Source organism: Rhynchophorus ferrugineus, unplaced genomic scaffold (assembly GCF_030347505.1).
Source record: "Rhynchophorus ferrugineus isolate W39M unplaced genomic scaffold, kcgeb_rfMv2 rfM1, whole genome shotgun sequence".
NCBI classification, from domain to species: Eukaryota; Metazoa; Arthropoda; class Insecta; order Coleoptera; family Curculionidae; genus Rhynchophorus; species Rhynchophorus ferrugineus.
In genome coordinates, this window is record NW_027472580.1 from 20,443,595 (window position 1) to 20,455,206 (window position 11,612).

The 11,612-nt window shown below is 31.6% G+C and overlaps 2 non-coding genes across 2 annotated transcripts; both read left to right on the forward strand.

The window, feature by feature from the left end:
• Window positions 1–9,537: 9,537 nt before the first annotated feature.
• On the forward strand, window positions 9,538–9,610 carry TRNAK-UUU (transfer RNA lysine (anticodon UUU)). Its single transcript has one exon. It is a non-coding gene; the product is annotated as a tRNA-Lys (tRNA).
• A 1,105-nt stretch (window positions 9,611–10,715) lies between these two features.
• On the forward strand, window positions 10,716–10,788 carry TRNAK-UUU (transfer RNA lysine (anticodon UUU)). Its single transcript has one exon. It is a non-coding gene; the product is annotated as a tRNA-Lys (tRNA).
• The last annotated feature ends 824 nt before the right edge of the window (window positions 10,789–11,612 follow it).

Below are 11,612 nucleotides of genomic sequence, written 5' to 3' on the forward strand. Positions count from 1 at the left end.
CCGGATGTCTTCTGGGATGATTTCTAAAGTTGGTCACTCGCCAGTCGGTAGGCTTAATGCTGAGGACCGTAGTTCGGAGCCCACGTTAAATTTTAGGCCCAGTCCAGATAAACCCATAGTTGGTAAAAGGAGACTTTAAAATATATATAAAAAAATTAATTCGAAATTGTCAGAAATTGGGATCCGTAGAAAAATTTCTGCTCTATTTACTGATATCAGGAACAAACGATCGGGAATTGTCGTTTTATCTGGGAGGCGGAGAAAAGAAAAGGATTTTTCTCACTATTTCATCGTGGTATAAAAACGACGGAAGCCGAAGGGGGAGAGACGCAATCTGTACGGAGTTTATTAAAAGTACGGCCCCGAGCGTTCTAAACTCACTGGCTGAGCCTTTATCTCGATTAAAAGGCGTTACGCGTCCTGGACGCACCGGGAAATTTTCTGAAAGTGGCATCTCTTCGGCAGTTACCGTCCTCGGTTTAATCAAGGAACAGTCGTTTTTTCTGCGGTCGTTCTTTTTTACTGGTGTCATTCGAGACCTGCGGCAACTCTGTACTAAAAGGTTTTCCCTTTTCTTGTACGCTTGATTAGATTCTTAATTTTAATTCGGCTAGGTACTTGGCACTATTTACGAATGATTTTGGTAGCGTTGTTTTGTTACTCATTTCGAGTTCGGAGTACTATAAAACTGTCAAAGACAGATCGTAACTTTATGGCTAGAATCCGGTAGTAGATTAAAACTCCGCAGCTACCTGTTAATACAGAAGTGGGGATAAAATATAAATATAATAAATATAATATAAAATATATATATATAAGTGATAAGGGGTGTCCACCACAATTTTTTAAATTTTTTTTTATTTTGTGATTATGTGGCATTAAAAAATACATACAATGGAAGGAACAGTCGTTTTTTCTGCGGTCGTTCTTTTTTACTGGTGTCGTTCGAGACCTGCGGCAACTCTGTACTAAAGGGTTTTCCTGGTTCTTATCATTTTTTGTCCCGTTCGATAACATTAATTATTATTACTTGGTAAGTTATTGGTATGCAACGATTGTGCAACGGTACGCGATTAGTCATTAAAAAATTAATGAAAAATGTTATCGAAGCCACTATTTTAAATGGCAAGTTTCGAGGTGAAAATATGCTAATACCACGAATACCTATTATACCCACAGATGTGCTAATTCAATTTAAGCGTATTCAATTACCGATTAGATTGACATTTGCAATGACTATTTATAAATCCCAAGGCCGGACAATGTCTATTTGTGGTTTAGATTTGTGCACACCATGTTTTTCACACGGACAATTATACGTTGCATGCTCTCGAGTGGGTAAACCATCAAGTTTGTTTGTATTAGCTAAATACGGGAATATGTAATGAATTAATGATATAAATAATTATTATTTAAAATAAATTATAATAATTAAAAAAAATGCCTTAAAATTCCGCTCCATGCCTTTTTCACTCATATACCTTGACATCTTTAAACATTTCCAATAATTTAGTTTTTTTTTTCAACACTGGAAATTCTCTAGAAATTATTTACATGGCAAAACAACGTTTGTCGGGTCAGCTAGTAATAAATAAAATAAATTCAATAATAAGGTCTTTTTCATTTTTCCTACAGGAAACAAGGATATACTTCTTATGGTTAGATGCAATCCATGAAAGGGCGCATTTTTTTATAAGAAACTCCTACCTTGTCACCTTGTGTCAAATATTTTGTTTTATTTTTTGTCCGGCCTTATGAAATCTGTTGTCGTTTCTTAAACACGCCATTCCTATTCCTAAGTGACATGTTCAAGCTATAAATATAGTTATAATTAAATTCCAGTTGCTCTATTGGATTTGCAAAAGAGAAGTAAGAATTACCTGGTGGAAAAGAGCTAAAGATGTCAGTGATTCATGAAAGTTTGAACATTGATTAGTTGCTGAATATTATTTATTTTTATTTATTTGTCTCTCAAAGACGTAGCTATATCACACCTGTGCCCCGTAGAGGCAGACTGGATGGACTCATCTTATACAGTCGCTTTCTGGAGAATTGGGAGTTTACTTTTTCTGCAAAGGAATGAGATGTGTAGACTGTATACGCCATTGCCTTTGCAGATAGTGTGGAAGATTTGGGTAGACCATTGGAACCTCTGGTCGAACTAGAGACCAAGGTATGATACCTTCCGGAACAAGAGGATAGGAAATTTATCGATTTGTAGGCGATAAACGCGGAACTCCTTCTTGTGATAGAACATAATAACCTTAGTTTTGCTCGAGTTAATCTGCAGCAGCCAGAATTTCTACCACGCAATTGTCTGATGCAGCTTAATATTTTAGAATAAAAGTACCTTTCTAACGACTTTTACTGGCAAGAGGTGGAGCCACCCTCTTATTAGAGATTAGAGACACAATCTGTTGTGTCTTGTTTCGATATTTTCAATCATAGTTATAATAAGCAGTGATTTGAAATTTATCAAAACAAGCAAAACATTTTATAGGAGGTAAAAAGAAAAATACAGCATAATATTAAATTTTTAATTATAAATTAAAGGATCTAAAACAACGAACCTTAACTATGCCATAAACATTTACGAAACTACCACATATTTGGATAATACAAATGTATTATATATAAATAAAATTTTATAACAACTTCCTTGTAGATACATTCCTTTATATTTTTCGCATTATTTACTAATTAATTACAATACAATAAAAGTTGCAATAGAATTTTTTTCCAAATAAAGGCAAGGTTAATATATTTAATGGAAAACGGGCTTACCCACTAAAAAACCATCACCATATTTAATGAAATCAAGACTCATGTACCTGAAAATTCAATGATGTCAATATTTGGTTTTTTTTAATATACATATACCTTTCAAGTATTTTTTTATATTTCTTATTAGATCTGCTTTTCTCTTCTTTGATATTTTGTCAGATTACTCTCCGTTATCAACAGCTTGCTTGCGTTATACAGCTGTAACAAGTACAATATTTTCCCAAATAACTACCTTTTCAAGATTAGTGGTATGCAGTCTTTTACTGCACTTCTGTAATGCCTATAAACTGGACGATTAATTGATATTACTTAAATGTATAATTATCTATTACCTTGTCAAAATTCAATGATCAGAGAGATTCTGATATTCATATTGGCTACTTGTACATGCTTCAATATTGGGTCTTATAGCATTCTTAACAAAAAAAATATTCTTATATAGACACACTCAAATTAATTTTTGGCCCATAACTCTTCTTTCCTTATAATAGTCTACCTAAAATTCATTCATAAGATAATAATCACATCGATAATTTTATGGAAATTACTATCTTGACAATTACTCCTTATATAGCTGTATATTAGGCTTCTTAACTTCTTGTTCCCTGAAAAATTCTTTAAGCAATATTTTTTTCTTTATCGTCCGTCCAACTTTCAAGGCCTTACAAATTCTTAAAATAAAGATTAAATTGTTTAACATCTGTATAATGGTTCCGACAAAGATGCTGCTGAGATTGAGTATGTATGGATACTAAAATCATTAAGTTGAGGACACAGAGAAGGCATATGATCCTTTTTGCTTTAGTTGTGCAGCAAGCTCATGGTGAAATGCATATGTTATGTCTGATTCTTTCTCTTGCTACTAAGTATGTCTTAATACAAATTTGACTTACACTAACTTACATTTGACTCTCCATGTTTGTAATCCTATTAAAATGCTAAAATGTTAAAGCAAAAGACCTTCTTTTTAAGTAAAAAGGAACGTAAAAATATAACTTTATCAAATACCATATCAAATGCTTTAATAATTAAACAAATAAATTCCCAACGTTCAATCAGAGCAATACGGTACGTCGCCATCTTTTGAGGAATGCTTGGCTTGCAATACCAAGCAGTTATGCCAAATCTAAAGGCACGAACTTTATATTGTACTACATACTAAAAAAACGTATCTACTCCCTAATTATTTTTTTGTTTCAAAGCAAATTATAAAAGTTAATGTCAGAAAGAATAACTTCTTAAATATATTATTTTTCTATAATAAAATACATCCATAAAACAATAGTCTAGCTGTAAATTTGGCAACATCGACGTTTAGTATTTATACGAATAGTTCCGAAAATAGCCGAATCTCCGGACCACGATGATTTTTAATGTATACTTTCTAAAACGAATTTACAAATTGCGGCAGGCAATATAATAAACATATTGATGACTTAAGTTTTTATTTGGAGTAAACTATAACATAAAGTGCTTTTGGCTGTTCATGTCTAAAACCGTGTAAACTCGTGTCTCAAAAAAATGTCTCAATGTAACTTGAGACAACACCTTTGTCACATAATCACAAATCATTGTATTTCAAAATAGAGAGAAAACCGTTTGCCCCAAGATGTTTAAAAATATTTTTAAATTAAAACAAATGAATTCGTTCATGCACGCCAACTACGTAAGATGAAAATTTAATACGGCCTTGAACTCTCCGCGGATAAGGATCGTTCTCAGTGGCTCATCAAAGAGGAAGCGGAAACCCCGACCGAAAAAGAAAAACTTGATATAATCTGAATGAAATTTATTAAAAATAAAGCCGGCGGCATTCCGAACTTACCGACGGTCTTTATCTCGATTAAAAGGCGTTACGCGTTCGAGACTCTCGAGAAGGAACGTTCTCCGCGGGAGGGTCGCCCTCCGAGTTACGACTCCCGGTTTAATCAAGGAACAGTCGTTTTTTACACTCGGTCTTTTTTATGTACCGGAGCCGTTCATGGCCTGTTATCGGTCCGTGGAAATTTTATATTCGGCAGTTTATTCGGCCGGTCGACTCCGAGATTTATAATTTCCATTTTCTGGGGCAATAAAAAATATAAATTTATTAAGTATTTTTTTAGGACAAAGATATCCGCGAAATGAAAGATAAACCAATTATTCACCAGAAAAGTTTTTAAAGCAATGCCGTTAATGGAAAAACATGCTTCAGTTTTTTTTATTAATTACTTCTCACATGCGATATGCTTAGTACAATCTTAATTCACAAATTAAATTATTACTACTGTCCTGTTGCAACTACAGTTCAATCTTCTGATTTCTTGCGTGTTGTCCAGTAGTTGTATTGCTTCCACGTTACTGATGATTTAGCAACCTTGTTTCATGTTTCTATCTATTTCATTACGAGATTATGGTGCAGCGCTTCGTTGGTTACGTAGCGATAAGCGTTGACAATTAATTGTAGATCCTTGCTTACGGCTGAGTTCGATTACTAGTTGGTCCAATGTTTTAGTGCAGCCCCATATTTGCATCCCATAGGTCCAAATAGGCTTTAAAATTGACTGATAAACCAATCTCTTTGATTTTAGATCAAGTTGAGAATATCTTCCGACCAACCAGTACAGTTGCTTGATTTTGAATCTAATTTGCTCTGCTTTTTGTCTCACATGATGTTAACATGCTTCAATGACACAGGTTTGTAACAAAAAAATGTTTGAGTATTTTCAATTGATTTCTATATATTTTGGTTTGGTCCAGTCGAGAATTAGTTATCGATTCGTGGAAATTTTATATTCGGCAGTTTTTTCGGCCGGTCGACTCCGATATTTATAATTTCCAGTTTCTGGGGCAATAAAAAATATAAATTTATTAAGTATTTTTTTAGGACAAAGATATCCGCGAAATGAAAGATAAACCAATTATTCACCAGAAAAGTTTTTAAAGCAATGCCGTTAATGGAAAAGCATGCTTCAGTTTTTTTATTAATTACTTCTCACATGCGATATGCTTAGTACAATCTTAATTCACAAATTAAATTATTACTACTGTTCTGTTGTAACGACTGCTCAATCTTCTGATTTCTTGCGTGTTGTCCAGTAGCTGTATTGCTTCCACGTTACTGATGATTTAGCAACCTTGTTTCATGTTTCTATCTATTTCATTACGAGATTATGGTGTGGCGCTTCGTTGGTTACGTAGCGATAAGCGTTGACAATTAATTGTAGATCCTTGCTTACGGCTGAGTTCGATTACTAGTTGGTCCGATGTTTTAGTGCAGCCCCATATTTGCACCCCATAGGTCCAAGTAGGCTTTAAGATTGACTGATAAACCAGTCTCTTTGATTTTAGATCAAGTTGAGAATATCTTCCGACCAACCAGTACAGTTGCTTGATTTTGAATCTAATTTGCTCTGCTTTTTGTCTCACATGATGTTAACATGCTTCAATGACACAGGTTTGTAACAAAAAGTTGTTTGAGTATTTTCGATTGATTTCTATATATTTTGGTTTGATCCAGTCGAAAATTTGTTATCGATCCGTGGAAATTTTATATTCGGCAGTTTATTCGGCCGGTCGACTCTGAGATTTATAATTTTCATTTCGTTTTTTGAGGTAATAAAACATATAAATTTATTAAGTATTTTTTAGGACAACGGTATGCCCAAAAAAGAAATATAAGCCAATTATTCACTAGATAACTTTTAAAAGCAATATCGTTAGGGAAAGATGTTGTTAGAAAATTTCTTAATAGTCACGTTTATAAATTTATACTACTAAATTTATACTTAAATAACGAATCAAATATACAGTAAATTTGTAAAATAAATTTATTGATCAATGGTATACACAAACTAAATATTTAACATTTTTCAATATGCCTCCGTGCTCTACACACTTTTGATTTTGAATATTCCATCTTCATAAATAGTTTGAGGGCGATTTGTCAGCTAATTGCGCACACTTTTTGCCTCCAAGTAATTCTTTCAAAGGCGCAAACAAAAATTAATCACAAGGTAATAAGTTAGAGAAATAAGGAGGGAGGGTGCTCGAGGGTTTCCCAGCGAATTTTTTCCAATTTATTCTTTGTCAAGACTACAGTGTGTTGTTTAATGCCAAGTTGATTAATGACGATGGATTGAAGACTTCCATAGATGATACTCAATGCGAATGATACTCAATCTGATGCGATTTCTTCAATCCTTAATTGGCAATCACGTTCAATAAGCTCTCGAACAGCACGGATGTTGTCATTTGTGAGACTTGTTCGTGCGCATCGATTATGACTTTCATTTTCGACATGTTCTCACCTATCCCTTAATTTTCTGAACCCACGTATACACTCGATTCTGAGACAGTGTAGCATCCCTAAACTGTACCTGCAAATGAATGAAAATATCCAATAGTTTAACGTGTTGATTGGTTAAAAGGTTTATGATGATGCGTTATGCAACAGACGAAAGTACCTTACGTTTAGTCATGTCTGTAATGCGGAAAGAACCGAGCACAGCTGCTACCCACACCGGTTTCCCCCCTCCTCATAAACAGAAGAACGCTCGAGAATCAAATCCTCTAGATCGGAATTACGTGCTACGCTAAATAGCACAATTACCGTTTATATTTGATTCCCTCTCATATTTAGGCCATAGAATAAGTACCCTTTTGGTTACTCTATTTTTACCACCATCACCGTATCCCGAAAATCAGTTATTTCATGGAAAATACTTCCCAGAGTTTATGAATATATACTAGCAATATTTGTAAATACGTTAATGGTAGTAAGGTTCTTGGAAAATATAATATTCTTCCGAGAAGGGGTGGAATACCGTCACGTTAGGATGCAGCTAGAGAGCAACTTCAACATTCATATTCTTTTAAATTTGTGTCTTATTCTGGTGTTATCCAAGATTGGTATTACTTCGATGATAATATGAGAATGGAGTTTATATTCATGTCTCCTTGTCATTCTCTTGATTTCCTGAGTGACTGTGTATCTGAGGATCTCGATGCAAGTAATGAATTTTGTATTATCTGGATGCACTTGCCATATTTCTCAAGAGTTTACTCTCGAAAACTTGTATAATATTAATATTACTTTTCGCGGAACATTCCCATAATTGAATACCATCTGTCGATATAAATTTTAACCCTTGTTTGTATAATAACAATTTAATATCTACTGATAATTGTGATTTTCTTCCAATCAACCTATACTTTTTCTTATATTTTAACACCAGTTCTTTACTTTCCTTTTTCGCATGTTCCTTCCAGCGAAGTTTTGCATCAAGATTCATTTCGAGATACATAGCGTTTTTTCCATATGAAATAATATTATTATTTATTATTATTGGTGTTTTTGTGGTTTGATTATACGGGAACTGCACATTAACAGGTTTACTTTCGTTAATAATTTATTAAAGATTGACTTTTGACAATTTAGTTATTTAATTTGAGTGATTTCTACCTAGGGTCTCCTTATAAAATCCCATTTCCAACATGACGAAATAAAAAAAAAAAGAAATACAAGTTATACAAACACAGGAGCTATATAATGTCCATCAAGATACAAAATAACATAACAACAATACTACACAGATTTATTTTCAAAATTAGTCCTAAAGTTTATTAATGGAAAGTGGTGGATGTTAAATACACATGGGGGTCACGATTAATAACACCTGGAGAAGAAAATAAATTACTCACAGCAATTAATATTCCAAATTGTAATTACCATTCAAGGCCATTCATTCGCCTTTCGAAAGGCATTTCATGAAATCAAATAAAAATCAAGAAGTTTTGTGAACTATTATCTGTTCACACTCAGTTCACAAATTTAGTGAGCCGCAAAAGAAGCTACCTCAACATTATAAGAGAATACAAAATATGAGGTAAGTTCCCTTTAAATTAGGGAATCGATAAAAGACATCAGTCTCAAGTATGATACGGTATATGTTACTGAACCAGAAATGCTGTAGACATAATAAAGAATGTGTAATGAGATAAATCAAAGGATTAAAGAATATAAACGGAATTGCTTTGAAAAATATGTTACAGGGAATTCTGATTTTATAGTGAAAATGTACTGAAAACAAGTTTTAGTAACAAAAACAGATAATTTTTAAATTAACCTCTTTTCTATATTATGAGAGAAATATGATTTAATAACCTGTGGTCGAAATTCGACTACGGGGTAATCATTAATATTGTAGTCAAGTATTTTTAATAGATTATAAAACTTACTAATATTTTTGTATTAAGTTTATTTTATTACTAAAATCCTAAATAAAGTTTAGTAAAAAGGTAACACACTATTCACTGACTGCTAGATAAGTTGGCTAGATATATATTAGTTTTAAAAAATTATCTTAATTATTTTTAATAGTTACTTATCGCATTATGATTGAGTAAAATAATCCAAATCTTTAAACTGACTGTAAAAACAGTTTTTATGATGCTGTTTCTTTGAACTTTGCTACTCAAGCGACTTAATGTGTAGAAAAGAGAATTTTTTAGTATATAGAGTAGGATAAAAGGCCGAAATTCCGAAAGGAAGCTCCCTTAAGGACTTTTAAAATTGAACTGACACGAAAGCTTAAATTTAAATTTAATTTAATAAAACTTGCCATATTTTTTATAGTACTCATATATTAATTAAAAAGGATTATACATTTAATATTTATATTTATTAGTAAGTTATTATCTATAATTTTTAATATTATAGTCGTATCGTACTCTACAACAGTAAACAGCATTATAAAAAAAATCCGAACATATGCCCGGGTAGCTCAGTCGGTAGAGCATTGGACTTTTAATCCAAGGGTCCAGGGTTCAAGTCCCTGCTCGGGCGAAACTTTTTTTAATAAAATGTAAGTTAATGTGTTTATTAGTATTGTTTTAATCTAACACTACATTATTTGTATATATCTTGTAAAAAATAAATCAATTAATTATTATTAAAAAAATAAATTAATTAATAATATTATAAAATAAAATACATAATTATTAATTAACAAAATAAAACATAAAATAATAAAAATAAAAATAAATAATAAGAAAATTGTTTGATTCCTAAGTATTTGAAAAAGTAGCAGTTTATAATGAAATGGTTTTATGAACTGACAATTAACGCTACATATTGTATAAGTAAATATTGTCCATAATTAACATAACTATTACTTGATATCCTCTTTCTGATATTCCGTCTTTCAACTCTTACGACACTTTGCGTGTTTTGATTCATCTCAGAAGCTTTTATACATCTTGAAGCTTTTTAGTTATCAAGCCCTAATGATACAAGTTAAGCATTTTGTTACATTGCATATTGTTTATGCTATGAAATTAATAGACTTCAGCCAATTGTAAATAGATGATGGAATCTAGTTATCAATTTATCATCAGTCCATCCAATGGGGATGTACTGAAAAAGTGTCACAATGAGTAAATTATGTGTTTTGGATAGCGATATATATATTAGAACTATATTTCTTTTTGATTTGCTGTAATAATTCATTCTAATGCTGCAAGACTATTTGATATTTTCTTCGAGGTATTTTCTAAACTGATTTTTGATTTTAAAAAATCGAAATTTACTTTTTTTCTTGTAGTGGAAGGAAAATTTTTTAAAGCTTTTTTAAGTTATTACTTTTTCAGTATTCGACAATATGCCCAATAGGCAATAAGTATTTGATGAGATTTATGTTATACAATGATTTATTTCAATACGTACAAAATTGTTAATGTTACCATAATACTTTCACATAAAATCTAATTTTCTGATAGCAAAAGTTTTAAAGTTAGTTAGTTAAAAATATTTTAGGAGGAATAGAAAATGTCTACAGGAGGAGCATATTCAAAGTTAATTTTAAATAATGTTTTAAAGAGTTTTAATTCAGTTTAAAACATAAATAATGCCTCCTTATCTGAAATGAGCTATAGACAATCTCACACAACAGGCCCGGGTAGCTCAGTCGGTAGAGCATTGGACTTTTAATCCAAGGGTCCAGGGTTCAAGTCCCTGCTCGGGCGAGACTTTTTTTAATAATGTAGATTATTTGCAATAAAATCCCTTGAAGATAATTTAGATCCAGTAAATTTTCGATGGGAAAAATAAAATATCTTTTGTTCAAATTTATCGAGACGTATATGATTTAATATAAAGATCATCCATCGAATGGGATCTAATAAATTTTTATATGTAGCGAGGCGCCACTCTATCATCATTTTTCATATTACGTGACATATCTTGAAGAGATGGATAAGTTTCCAATGAAATGATAGTCTCTGTTTGGTTTACGACACTCTGCCGTCTGTAGTTTTTCTCCACTGCGAGGAAATATATCGTCTTTCGGGCAATTCAGTTTCGTTCGATCATTTTTTTGCATGGAATTTCTCTTCAGTAATTATAGTTATTATGTTTATTTATTATTTCATTATATATTTATTTATTTGCTACTGTCATTGTTTTTGATAATATATAATGTCTGGATAAATTTAATTTTTAAGCTTTTATAGTATATTTTCTTTTATTTCTATGTATAATTTTATATTTTTATTTTGAACCATACCTTTTATTCAGAGGCTTAGAAAGAAAATAGCAACGATGCAACATGGATATTCATGATAATGAAGAATATAAATATATAAGGTGAAATGAGGTCCCATAAAAAGTAATCTAGTTTTAATTTAAATAATATTAATCTCTTAAAACTATAGGTATCAAATTACTTTTATACATTAATTAAATATTAATATGAATGTAAAAAATATATTTGCATATATTTGTAATTAATTGTATATTTTAGGTATATTGTTTATTCTATACAGAAAAAGGGAAGTATGTCAGATCAACG